Genomic DNA, 12,673 nt, shown 5'->3' with positions numbered 1-12,673 from the left:
TATACGATAGCTTACACAAAACCTCTGTTTAGTAGAAGGAATGATACTTGCATTTGACTTAGCTGTTAAACTAGAGTCTCGTGAAGCCTCTGAAGTAGTTCTGGATGGTTCTATTAGATGGCCGAAGCTGCAATCAAGATTTTTCAGAAGAGACAGGCGGAACTGTGGAGCATGGTTCGAATGGTTGTGGCATTTTATATTCGGATTAAAGTACGAACACACATGGCATTCTATGAGGAGAAGGCGTATACCAAAGTGTGCATCATTAAATGCATTAGTTTGATAGGAGACACATAGTTATAGGAGGGGTTACATTGACTAGTACTTCACACATTAAGCATGCATAAATTTTTTTTTAAAAAAGTCAAGAGACATTATACAAGACATTTATAGTATGGTGGTGACAAAATGACCTAAAGGATATGTGTGTTCATTCAAATAAGTTTTTCTTTGAATTAGGGACAAGTCCATTTCTATGGGCATAAAGTCTTTCCTATAGGAAAGGAGTAGGAAGAGTGTTTCTGCCTGCATTCCTTTGGGTCGTAAAACTGTGATCAGATGGCTGCCCTGGCAACTGAGCTCCTTTTGGATGTTAGTTGCTTTCAGGGGTTGTTTCCAGAATTCCAACATACAGTATAGCTGGCTTGTTGGTTTTAAAAATTATTTGTTATAGGTAACAAATAGCCGCTTGTCTGATTGGTTCAAACACTACAACAGCCACATAATTTCATTTTAATTAATTAGAAAAATAACTTCACCCGTTTATGTATATTGCTAAATAAATAAATAATAAATTGTAAGTCATGAGTTTTAAGTACGCCTATAAAATTAAATAATAGCCTAAATAATACAGTTTTGTTTCAAGCCTATGTATTTTGGACAATAGGTTAAATTATTAACGGAAACAGCTATGCAACAAGTGCTTTTTTTTTTAGGGATATCGTCATCCCGCACACATTTTTTTATTGGTAAAAAGCCAGTTGGATGGAGACAGCAAATTTCAGTTTTTGTATGCATATTCTCTTTGTCGATCACAAAACATTGCAAAAAACTGGATGGAAACTTGCCTATTGGGCGACAAAGTTGTTGTCAGCTTAGTGTTAGCAGTAGTGTGTGACCCACTGTTGTGGATCATTTACATTGTGTCACGTAGTGTGAACAGCACAATGACCTAAAGAAAGACAGGAAGACATGTAGTTTGAACAGCACAGTGTTTCGCCGATTAAGTCGTAGGTATGCCTCAACTGTGAGAGACAAAACCTAAAAAAATTATTTACCTAAAATCTAATTTTATGATTTTTAAATAATTAATTTCCATTTTATAGCATGAAATAAGTATTTGATAACCTACCAACCAGCAAGAATTCTGGCTCTCACAAAACCTGATTGTTTGTCTTTAAGAAGCCCTCCTATCCTCCACTCATTACCTGTACTAATTGCACCTGTTGAACTTGTTACCTGTATAAAAGACACCTGTCCACTCACTCAGTCAGACTCCAACCTCTCCACTATGGGCAAGACCAAAGAGCTGTCTAAGGACACTAGGGACAATCAATGATCCTGAGAAAGGTGAGAGATCTCCCTAGAACTAAATGGTAGGACCTGGTCAATGACCTGAAGACAGCTGGGACCACCGTGTCAACATTTACCATTAGTAACACACTCCACGGTCATGGATTAAAATCCTGCAGCGCACGCAAGATCCCGCTGCTCAAGACAGCACATGTCCAAGCCTGTCTGAAGTTTGCCAAAGACCATTTGGATGATCCAGAGGAGGCATGGGAGAAGGTCATGTGGTCAGATGAGACCAAAATAGAACTTTTGGTAAAACATCCACTCGGCGTGTTTGGAGGAAGAAGGATAAGTACAATCCCAAGAAAACCACCCCAAACGTGAAGCATGGGGGTGCTTTTCTGCAAAGGGGACAGGACGACCGCACTGTATTGAGGGAAGGATGGATGGGGCCATGTATCACAAGATTTTGGGCAACAACCTCCTTCCCTCAGTAAGAGCCTGTTGTCCAGCTACAGTCCCAAAACCTGAAAGATCTGGAGAAGTCCTTTATGGAGGAGGGGGCCAAAATCCCTGCTGCAGTGTGTGCAAACCTGGTCAAGAACTACAGAAAACATCTGACCTCTGTAATTGTAAACCAAATATTAAGTTCTATTTTTCTAGTTTGTCAAAGACTTGTTTCATGCAATAAAATGGTAATTAATTATTTAAAAATCATACAATGTGACTGGATTTTTTTTTGTTGATATTCTGTCTCTCACAGTTGAGGTGTACCTACGATGAAAATCACAGATTTCACCATTCTTTGTAAGTGAGAAAACTTGAAAAATCGGCAGTTTATTAAATACTTATTTGCCCCACTGTACTTGTTGAAATTCATGCCAGACTTGTTAGCCCACCTTTTCTTGGCACAAGTGGACAGTTCAGTAAGAAGGAACTTGTACGTAACACGACATAACTCATTTGAGAATTTATATTTAATATTTGTCAACGTTTCAGTCAATAATTTCAGCCTTAAAAATTATTTTTGCTATTTCAGTCAAAAAAATTACTTTTTTTTTTCTGGTGCCATTTTATGCTGCAGAACTATTTGAAACTATTTACGTACAAAAAACAGAAATACGGTCTGGTACATACAAGTATATGCATATAAAATTGCTCCTTCTAAACTTGTCAGTGTCTTTCCAGAATGCGTTTGCAAATGATCTGTCAGGTTTCTCTGATTGTGAAACTTATGTTGCAGAAGGTCTGTCTCCAGTGTGAAGCCTCATGTGAGCAGTAAGGTTTCCTTTAAGTGTGAAACTCTTTCCACATGAAAGGCAGGTAAAAGGTTTTTCTTCACTGTGAACTCTCATGTGAGCCCGAAGGTTTCCTCTAAATCTGAAAGTCTTTCCACAATAAGGGCAGATATAATCCTTCTCTCCAGTATGAATTCTCATGTGTAGATTTAGGTTTGTCTTGTTTGAGCAAGTCTTTCCACAGTGACTGCACATGAACGGTTTTTCTCCAGTGTGAGATGTTACATGATTTTTAAGGTGATCACTGTCTGAGAAACTCATTCCACACTGATGGCATATAAAACTGAGAGAGAGAGCTCTTGAGTGAACCACCATGTGCTTTTTAAGGGTTCCCTTATGACTGAACTTCTTTTCACACTGATCACATGCATATGGCTTCTCACCAGTGTGAATGTTCATGTGATACTCAAGGTTTGGTTTGGTTGTAAAACCTATTCAACAAAGTTTGCAGAGGTACGGCTTCTCTCCAGTGTGAGTTCTCATGTGCCTGTTAATGCTTCCTTGTTGACTGAAATGTTTTCCACACAGAGGGCAGGTGTAAGGCTTTTCACCTGTGTGGACGTTCATGTGGCTTTTGAGGGCTGCTTTTTTAGTGAAAGATTTTCCACACTCTTGGCAGGTGAAAGGCTTCTCTCCAGTGTGAATCCTCATGTGGACTATAAGATTTCCATGTTGACTGAAACTCTTTCCACAATACTGGCAGGTGAAATTAGTTTTACTTGAGGAAGTATTTTCTGTCTGAGAGCAACTAATTGATTCTCGTCCAGTTATAAAATACTGATCTTCATTTTGCATTTCATCTAGTACTTCACTCTCCATTCTTGGCACCATCAGTTCTATAAAGAGACAAACACAAGTTAACCCCTGTTTAAAAGCAACAGAAGAACAGAGTGCAACAATGGCCCAAATCTGCCATTTATTCTGGAGTCACAGTCCTGCAGAGTTTAGCTCCAACAAACCTCTAATAAGTTAACCTTGAAGACCATGATTCAGGTGTGTTCAGTTAGAATTGGAGTTAAACTCTGCAGAGCTGAGCTTGACACCCCAGTTTACATTTATAGAAAGTCTTGGATATGTGAAAACATCAAAATGTGTTCTACTGGGGATGTTTGAAGTGTTTGATGTTTGACTACTGTTTTAATTCCTCATTGAAAACTTGGAATCAAGTTTTTTTTTTAAATGCAGCATTACATAGACGTAAAGGTATGCTTGGGATTTTGGGGGAAACTTCTGTAATTTTTAACTAAGATTAATAGTGTCATGTATGTAAACCACATTTGGGCAGCATGAAAATCACAATTGTGAGAGATTTGAGAAATGCACATTTCAGAACAAAAATTTACAGATAATGTACTCACACACTTGTCATCCAAGATGTTCATGTCCTTCTTTCTTCAGTCGTAAGGAAATTATGTTTTTTGAGTAAAGCATTCAGGATTTATATGGTTTGAACTTCTAAAATGCAGCTTCAAAGGGCTCTAAATGATCGCAGCCAAGGAAAGAAGGGTTTTATTTAGCAAACAATGTTATTTTCTAAAAAAAAAAAAAAAAATTACAATTTATATACTTTTTAACCTCAAAGTCTTGTCTAGCTCAGCAAGACAAGCATTTGAGATTAAAAAGTATATATCTGATCGTTTCGCTAGATAATAAACTTCTTCCTCGGCTGGGATCATTAAAAGCCCTTTGACGCCACATTTAAACTGCATTTTGGAAGTTCAAACTTGGGGGCACCATAGAAGTCCACTATATGGAGAGAAATCCTGAAATGTTTTCCTCAAAAAACATTTCTTTACGACTAAAGAAAGTAAGACATGAACAACAAAGCAGGAGGAAAGCAAACAAGATTACAAAAAAATCACTTGCCAACAGCAACCGAACTGAGAAAATGCACAGGCCAAAATATTGCTTACCAGCCATTAACCAGTATTTGGATTTTAAAATGTATTTGTAATTGTGACTTTTTTTTGTCTGTGCATTCATAAAAATCCCCAAACGCTCCAAACCCCCTTTTTCTGTTTCATTGTCAACAAACAATAATACCAAAATGGGGTGGGGGATGAGAAACATACAGTATCTCACAAAAGTAAGTACACCTCTTACATTTCAGCAACCATTTTAGTATATCTTCCCAAGGGATAATACTATAGAAATGAAACTTGGATATATTTTAGAGTAGTCAGTGTCCAGCTTGTATAGCAGTATAGATTTACTGTCCTCTAAAAATACAGCCATTATTGCCAAAATAGCTGGCAACAAAAGTGAGTACACCCTAAGTGATAACAGCAGTATGTTGTTTAGCCATGTAAAGCCACATGTCCTATTCATTATGTTTATGTTTTTGTCTGCTTGACTGTTCTGTGCATCAAGTGCAGAACCTGGCTTAAAAAAAAAACAACAAAAAAAAAAAAAAGCAGATGCATGAGTGCTGCCAGCTTTGCTTTAAAGGTTGCAGAAGTAAAAGGTCAGTTTGTCAGTGCTCGCACCATACACTGCACACTGCTAAAAGTCAGTTTGCACGGGCGTCATCCCAGATGGAAGCCTCTTCTGAAGCTGGCTCATAAGAAAGCCAGCAAACAGTTTGCTGAAGACAACCTGTCCATGAGCATGAATTACTGGAATCATGTTCTGTGGTCTGATGAGACTATAAGATCAACTCAGATGGTGTCCAGCATGTGAGGTGATGCCCTGGTTAAGAGTACCAAGAAAACTGTGTCTTGCCTTCAGTCAAGCATGGTGGTGGTAGCATCATGGTCTGGGGCTGCATGAGTGCTGCTGGTTCTGGGGAGCTGCAGTTCATTGAGGGAAACATGGATTCCATTATGTACTGTACATTCTGAAGCAGAACACGGTGCCTTCCCTCCAGAAACTAAGCTGAATGGCAGTTTTCCAACATGATAACGATGAATGAGTGGCTAAGTTTGTCTCCAGACCTGAACCCTGTGGGGCATCCTCAGGTGGAAGGTAGAGAAGCACCATGTGTCTAATGTACTGCAGCTATGTGATGCCATTATATGGAAGAGGATCCCAGCAACAACCAGTGCAGCTCTGGTCAATTCCATGCCTAGCAGGATTAAGGCAGTGCTGGATAACAATGGTACTAACATAAAATATTGACACTTTGGACACAGTTTTGACAAGTTCACTTCGGGTGTACTCACTTTTGTTGCCAGCTATTTTGACAATAATGGCTGTATGCTGAGTTATTTTCATAGGACAGTAAATCTATACTGCTATACAAGCTGCACACTGACTATAAAATATATCCAAGTTAAATTTCTATAGTATTATCCCTTCAGACAATATACTAAATTTGTGTGAGTGGTGTACTCACTTTTGTGGGATACTCTATAGCAGTTTTTCTCAAACTGGGGTATGCGAGGTGACGGAAGGGGGTTCGCGAACAAAATGCTGAGCTTTGCCATTAATTTGGTTCTACCCCAATTTAAAGTAGCATAAAACAGAGCATGCATTTCCGACAAGCAAAATGCCGCTTTTATGCTAAAACAGGAAAATGGGAGTGCCGTAAACAATCAAAGACATCAAATCACCTCATCTCTTGCAGTCAAAACTGACTGTATCCATACCAGCAGTGTGCGTATGATAGGATGCCTGCAAAGTATGCTACTTTAGCAAACAGCGCTGCATGTACTTAAGTGTCTTTTAAGTATATTTGTAGCACTTAATAGCAAAGAACAAATATTGACACATTCTGTACATAGATTGATACAGAAACAACACTTTTCATGTTTAAAATATGAGTACTGATATGAGTACTTACTGAATGAATGAAAGACGCTTCACTTATTAAGACCAATTACTGCCACCTACTGGCGATTTTAGTTATTTATTGCCAGCCTAGGCTGGTTGGCTGATTTTAGCTGGTCAGCAGGTTGGTTTTAGAGGGATTTTGGCCATTTTTCCTGGTTGGTCTTAAATGTCAGGCTGGGAAACCAGCTACTACCATCTTTAACCGGCTACGACCACTGCTCTTTACTGAAAAACATTCAGTAAAGAGCAGTGTTGAGCAAGACTGGCAGGAGACTGTATATGTCAGCTTCATGATTTGACTGATTTAGATGTTACGTAGAAAGAGCGACAGCTCAACGCATTAAAGGAAAGGAATATTCGTGTTTTCCTAACCACTGACCAAAAAAAAAAAATAAATAAATAAAAAGAATCCATTTTTGATGTATTTTGTGAATAGGGAGGATTGGGTTCACTCATGTACAAGCTAGTCTAGTCTAGTTAATAAAATGTTATTAGTAAGAATTTTGAGCTTCTGTATCACCTCAAGAAAGTACAAAATATAGCAGCATCTATTGCTTTTTTTTAACAATCAAACTAAAAAATTAATCAAATAGTTCTCTGCTGCACATTAGTATGTGTCTGGTCATTTGATCTCAACATATTTTTGTCCACATGAAGCTCCATTTTTAAATAAAACCACCGTAATAATGACACTCTTTATTCTAAAAATATTATTAAAGAGAATAAAAACAAACCTGTTTCTTCCTCGTCATCTTCTTGTTTCACAATGAATACTTCTTCAATCTTTATGTCTTCATCCTCCTCTTTAATAAATGCCATCTTTATAACAGTGCCTCATGGGGATCTCAGTTGCTTCAGCAGGAGTTTTTCTGTCTGTTTGGACAATCAGTCATAATTAAGATCAGAACAATTAGCAGAAATTAATGCAAACTAAATCTGGGTGCATCTCAGTCAGAGTACAATAGTTAAAGGAGTAGTTCACTTCCAGAACAAAAATTTACAGATAATGTACTCACCCCCTTGTCATCCAAGATGTTCATGTCTTTCTTCATTTGTAAGGAAATTGTTTTTTGAGGAAAACATTTCAGGATTTCTCTTCATTTAATGGACTTCTATGGTGCCCCCAAGTTTGAACTTCCAAAATGCAGCTTAAATGCAGCTAAATGATCCCAGCTGATGAAGAAGGGTCTTATCTAGCGAAACGATCGGTTATTTTACAATTTATTTATTTTTTAATCTCTACACAGAGTACACACAGAGCTAGACAAGATGAGCATTTGAGGTTAAAAAGTACATAAATTGTCTTTTTTTTTTTTAAAGAAAATAAACAATCGTTTTGCTAGATAAGACCCTTTTTTCATCAGCTGTGATCGTTTAGAGCCATTTGAAGCTGCATTTTAGAAGTTCAAACTCCACTTTATGGAGAAAAATCCTGAAATGGTTTCCTCAAAAAAAAAAAAAAAAAAATTCCTTACAACTAAAGACAGGAGAAAATGTACAAATTTAGATCATTTTACAGACAATTTTTAAATTTTTACACTCATTTTGCCAGCACAGGTCCCATAAGACTACATTAACCCTTGTGTGATCTTATGGACATTTTTGTCCATTTCAGTTTTGTTTTTTGTCATAAGTGTGCCTGTGTTAATTCCATCTGCATACATTTTGGCTCAGGTGTTTATTTTTATTGAAATTTTAATACTTAACTTAACCATCATTTCCTTCAAAAAAATAAATTTTACTCTCTGTACCATACTCACACTCAGGACCTTAAGGACAAAAATGTCCACATTGAAACCCATTAAAACTGCAACTGTTTAACCCAGGGCCATTTGACTATAAAATTATGCTAATGGGCATTCATTCTATCGACAAGCCTTCACATTTAGAATTTAGAATCTAATAAGCAAAGAAAAAATTCTGCTCAGCATTTAGTACATGGAAATTACAATTTTTCATTTTTTCATAAAAAAAAAACAAACACCTGTGGCATTATGCAAACAAACCAGCATTTAAAGAGTTACAATACGGAAAATGAATGAATATTTGGTATCTATGGATAGAACATATGTTGGTTAAAAAATAGACATAAGTGAAAGTGGAAAAAAATATTAATAAATCAAATTTATTATAACAGTTTTTGGACATGGACAGTTTTGTCCATTTTGCACCTATGTGTACATTTTTTTTAACTCACAAGGGTTAAATGTGAAGATATACCCAATTGTAGCAGTTTTTAGTAACGTGAACGCAATGCATCAGAAAATCCCATCTGCCTGTTTACATGACAGTAGCATTGGCACATATCCGATTTATATCTGATTTATTTCCACATATGAATGAGGACTGAAACTGATCTCGAAATATCCGAATGCATGCGGTTTTCCCCGTTTACACATTTGCATGTTTAGTTTAAATTGATTCAGATATAGAGCGCGAAATGAGACGCAGCATCTCTATTTATCATGAGCAGAAGCGCTTCACTCGCGAAAATAACGTTCTTTAACCCTAGATGAAGTATTAAACTGCTATATTAGATAAAATGATTACTTTACATTGTAAAGTACATTGAAAAATGCATTGTTTACTTAGATTGAAGTTCCGGTTGAGTGAACGCTGTGCGAATTGTTTGCCGCTGCTCTCCGGTCTTATTGTTTTGTTTTATTAATTTGTTTATTTTATCACGATCTGTTTTTAAACTGTTTTCAATTTGATGATAACCGAGAATTTTGTCTTCGGGTTGAGTTCCCCCTCGATCGGTGCAATATGAAATTCAAGCAGTCTGCAACCTAATGCTAAAGCTAACCTGGGAATTCCTCTCCGTTGTTGCCGTCGGAGTGGTGCCAACACCGGGCATGGTGTTTGGACGTCTTCTGGATTAACATACTGCCATTTGGGTGTCGGCAACTCGGTGCTGAGATTCATCGGAGTCTCTGCTGCTGAATTTTCCTCGGATTCCTGCTATACCTGGGCGGCATTCTGGATTATTGATTTGGACTTCTGAGCATAGTCTAATATTTTGTCAGAGGTAACGTTACGTCGCTAATCTTCCCACGATCTCCCTTGGATTTGCCCGGTGAGTGTCTGTTCCATGGGACTATCACTATGAATTTGAACTCTGTCTGCTGTCTACTTCTGTCTGTTCTCCGAATTATCGTCACTTGGAACAGTGAACGACAATTCGCTATCTCATCTCTTATGACAACTGCGACGATGTCATTTACATACACGTCCTCTGAACTAATCCGACTGAATGATCGGTCAGTTATGCTGCCATCAGACATTTTTCTACGATGCTCTGGTTTGGGGGTTCTTCGTCGACCACGATATCTTCACCGCGGCGTTCGTTCTACACAGCGTACACAGCGGACTATGACTGTATCTGACAATATTCCTGTAATGTTGTCTAATGAGCGGCTTTCGCGACGACGTTGCTTATCTCCGCGCAGGGCGAATTTGAATCTCCTTCGCTCGCTATCAGAGGCGTCCCAGCATGACTTCTTATTGCAAGAGCCAAATCAGCTTGAGATTAAAATGGCCTTGATAAATGCAAGATCAATATTGAATAAAACATTTTTATTGAATGACTTTTTTGTAACCAACAACTTGGACTTTTTATTCATTACTGAAACCTGGCTCACGGCAGATGACCTAAGCCCTCTATCTGAACTTTCCCCGGTGTACTGTAACTATCTTAGTTGCCCAAGAACTTCTAGTCGGGGTGGAGGAGTTGCTGTCATTTTTAAGGATACCTTTAAATGCAAACCTCTGCCTGTTGAGGCTTATTCTAGCTTTGAGGTTTTGATGTGCACAGTGGAATTTTCTACTCCTTTGGTTTGTGTTTTGATATACAGACCTCCAAAAGCTAACAATGATTTTATAAAGGAGTTTTCCGATTTCTTATCAGACGTGGTCCCACGTGCCGATAATCTCTTGATTCTTGGTGATTTTAACATACATCTGTGCTGTCCTTCGAGACCTGTTTCAAGAGATTTTGCACAACTTTTGGACTCTTTTAATCTTTTTCAACATGTCTCAGGTCCCACACATAAGCTGGGTCATACTCTTGATCTTGTATTATCATCAGGTTTCTCTGTTAGTAACGTAACTGTTAGTGAGACTGGATTGTCTGACCACTGGCCGGTTCTGTTTGACAGTGTGATTGCTTTTCCTAGCCCTGTAAACCAGTCTTCTACCTACCTCTCTCGATCTATTAATTCCTTTACGGCCGTGCAGTTCACTGAAGCTTTTGCCGCTTTGTCTGCTCACAGTAGTGCCCTGGTAGCACAGGATACAAATGCTGATAAGTTGGCTAACAGTTTTAACTACTCTTGCTTAGATATCTTAAATGTAGTTGCCCCCCTCAAACCCAAAAAGACCAAATCAAAAAAGCAGCCATGGTTTAATAACAGCATCAAAGCTTTAAGAAAAGATTGCAGAAGGGCAGAAAGAAGGTGGAAAAAGGATAAATTACAAATTTCATATCAATTACTGCAGAGCACCTTGTCTACTTTTCAGGAAGCCGTTTCTCTAGAACGGGCAAAGTACCTTTCTGATTTAATTTAAAAAAACTCCCATTGTCCAAAAATTTTGTTTTCTACATTAAACGCTGTGTTAAATCCCTCTAGATCAACAGGGCTAGATCCTAGTTTGGAGTTATGTGAGAAGTTTTGCAACTTCTTCATTAACAAGATTGCTTCTATTAGGGTGCAGATTTCTTGTAATGTATCCCAGAAGCCTCACTATGAAAATACTAGCTCCTCTGTGTTTCCAAATTTTCAAGCCATCTCACTTTCTGAGTTGTCAGACACTATTTTAAATATGAAATCAACTACTTGCTCTTGTGATGTTATTCCTACAAAGCTGTTGAAGGATGTCCTGCCAGCTGTTTTGCCCAGCTTACTCTCTATTATTAATAGCTCTGTACAGACAGGTACTGTCCCTTCTTGTCTTAAACATGCCGTGGTCCAGCCTTTGCTCAAAAAAACAAATCTTGATCCCACTGATTTAAATAATTATAGGCCAATTTCAAAATTGCCTTTCCTGCACAAAGTTTTGGAAAAGGTTGTATTAAACCAGATTTCCCCTTACCTAACGTCTAATAATATTCTGGATCCCTTTCAGTCTGGTTTTAGAGCAAAACATAGTACCGAGTCTGCTCTTCTAAGAGTAGTAAATGATCTCTTGTTATCTGCAGACTCAGGTAAATGCACTATTCTTCTACTACTGGACCTGAGTGCAGCTTTCGATACAGTAGATCACCACATTTTGTTAAAAAGATTACATTCTGAGGTTGGTATTTGTGGTACTGCATTAGACTGGTTTGTATCGTATCTCACAAATAGGAGTTTCTCGGTGGAAATCGGTGAATTTTCATCTAACTCAGTTCCCATCACTTGTGGGGTACCTCAGGGTTCTATTCTAGGTCCACTTTTATTCTCTCTGTATTTGCTCCCGCTTCGTCATATATTTGAGTCTCATCAAGTTTCATACCACATTTATGCTGATGATACTCAGCTTTATTTTCCTCTAGAATCAGGTTCAGATTCATTGTCCTCCTTACTGGCTTGCTTAGAGGACATTAAGAATTGGATGGCAATTAACTTCCTACAGTTGAATCAAAAAAAGACTGAAGCTATCTTGTTTGGCCCTTCTCATCATTTACATAATTTGAGACCTTCATTGTGCCCCTTTGAAGAAAACATTCGTGATAAAGTAAAAAATTTGGGAGTCATTTTTGATCCTGAACTCAAATTTGACAAACAAATAAACTCTGTAGTTAGAGCCAGTTTCCTGCAGCTTAAGGGGCTTCGCAAGCTTAAAAGTTTTCTTAGTTTTAAAGACTTAGAAGTTGTTATTCACGCTTTTATTTCAACAAGGTTGGACTATTGCAACGCTCTTTACGCTGGAATCAACCAGTTTTCATTATCTCGGCTACAGTTAGTGCAGAATGCTGCTGCTCGTTTTCTGACAGGGGTAAAAAAGAGGGAGCACATCACCCCTGTGTTAGCTTCACTCCACTGGTTACCTGTTAAGTTTAGAATTGATTTTAAAGTTTTAGTTTTTGTTTTTAAAGCACTTCATGGTCTTGC

General features: G+C 37.9%; 1 pseudogene; it reads right to left on the bottom strand.

Annotated features, from left to right (window-relative positions):
• Positions 1-2,744: 2,744 nt before the first annotated feature.
• Positions 2,745-7,400, bottom strand: LOC141321816 (uncharacterized; annotated as a pseudogene).
• Positions 7,401-12,673: the final 5,273 nt, after the last annotated feature.

The sequence above is a fragment of the Garra rufa genome, chromosome 1, assembly GCF_049309525.1.
Source record: "Garra rufa chromosome 1, GarRuf1.0, whole genome shotgun sequence".
Classification (NCBI taxonomy): Eukaryota; Metazoa; Chordata; class Actinopteri; order Cypriniformes; family Cyprinidae; genus Garra; species Garra rufa.
Note: the sequence above shows the minus strand (reverse complement) of the source record. Positions and strands in the feature narration are given on the sequence as shown.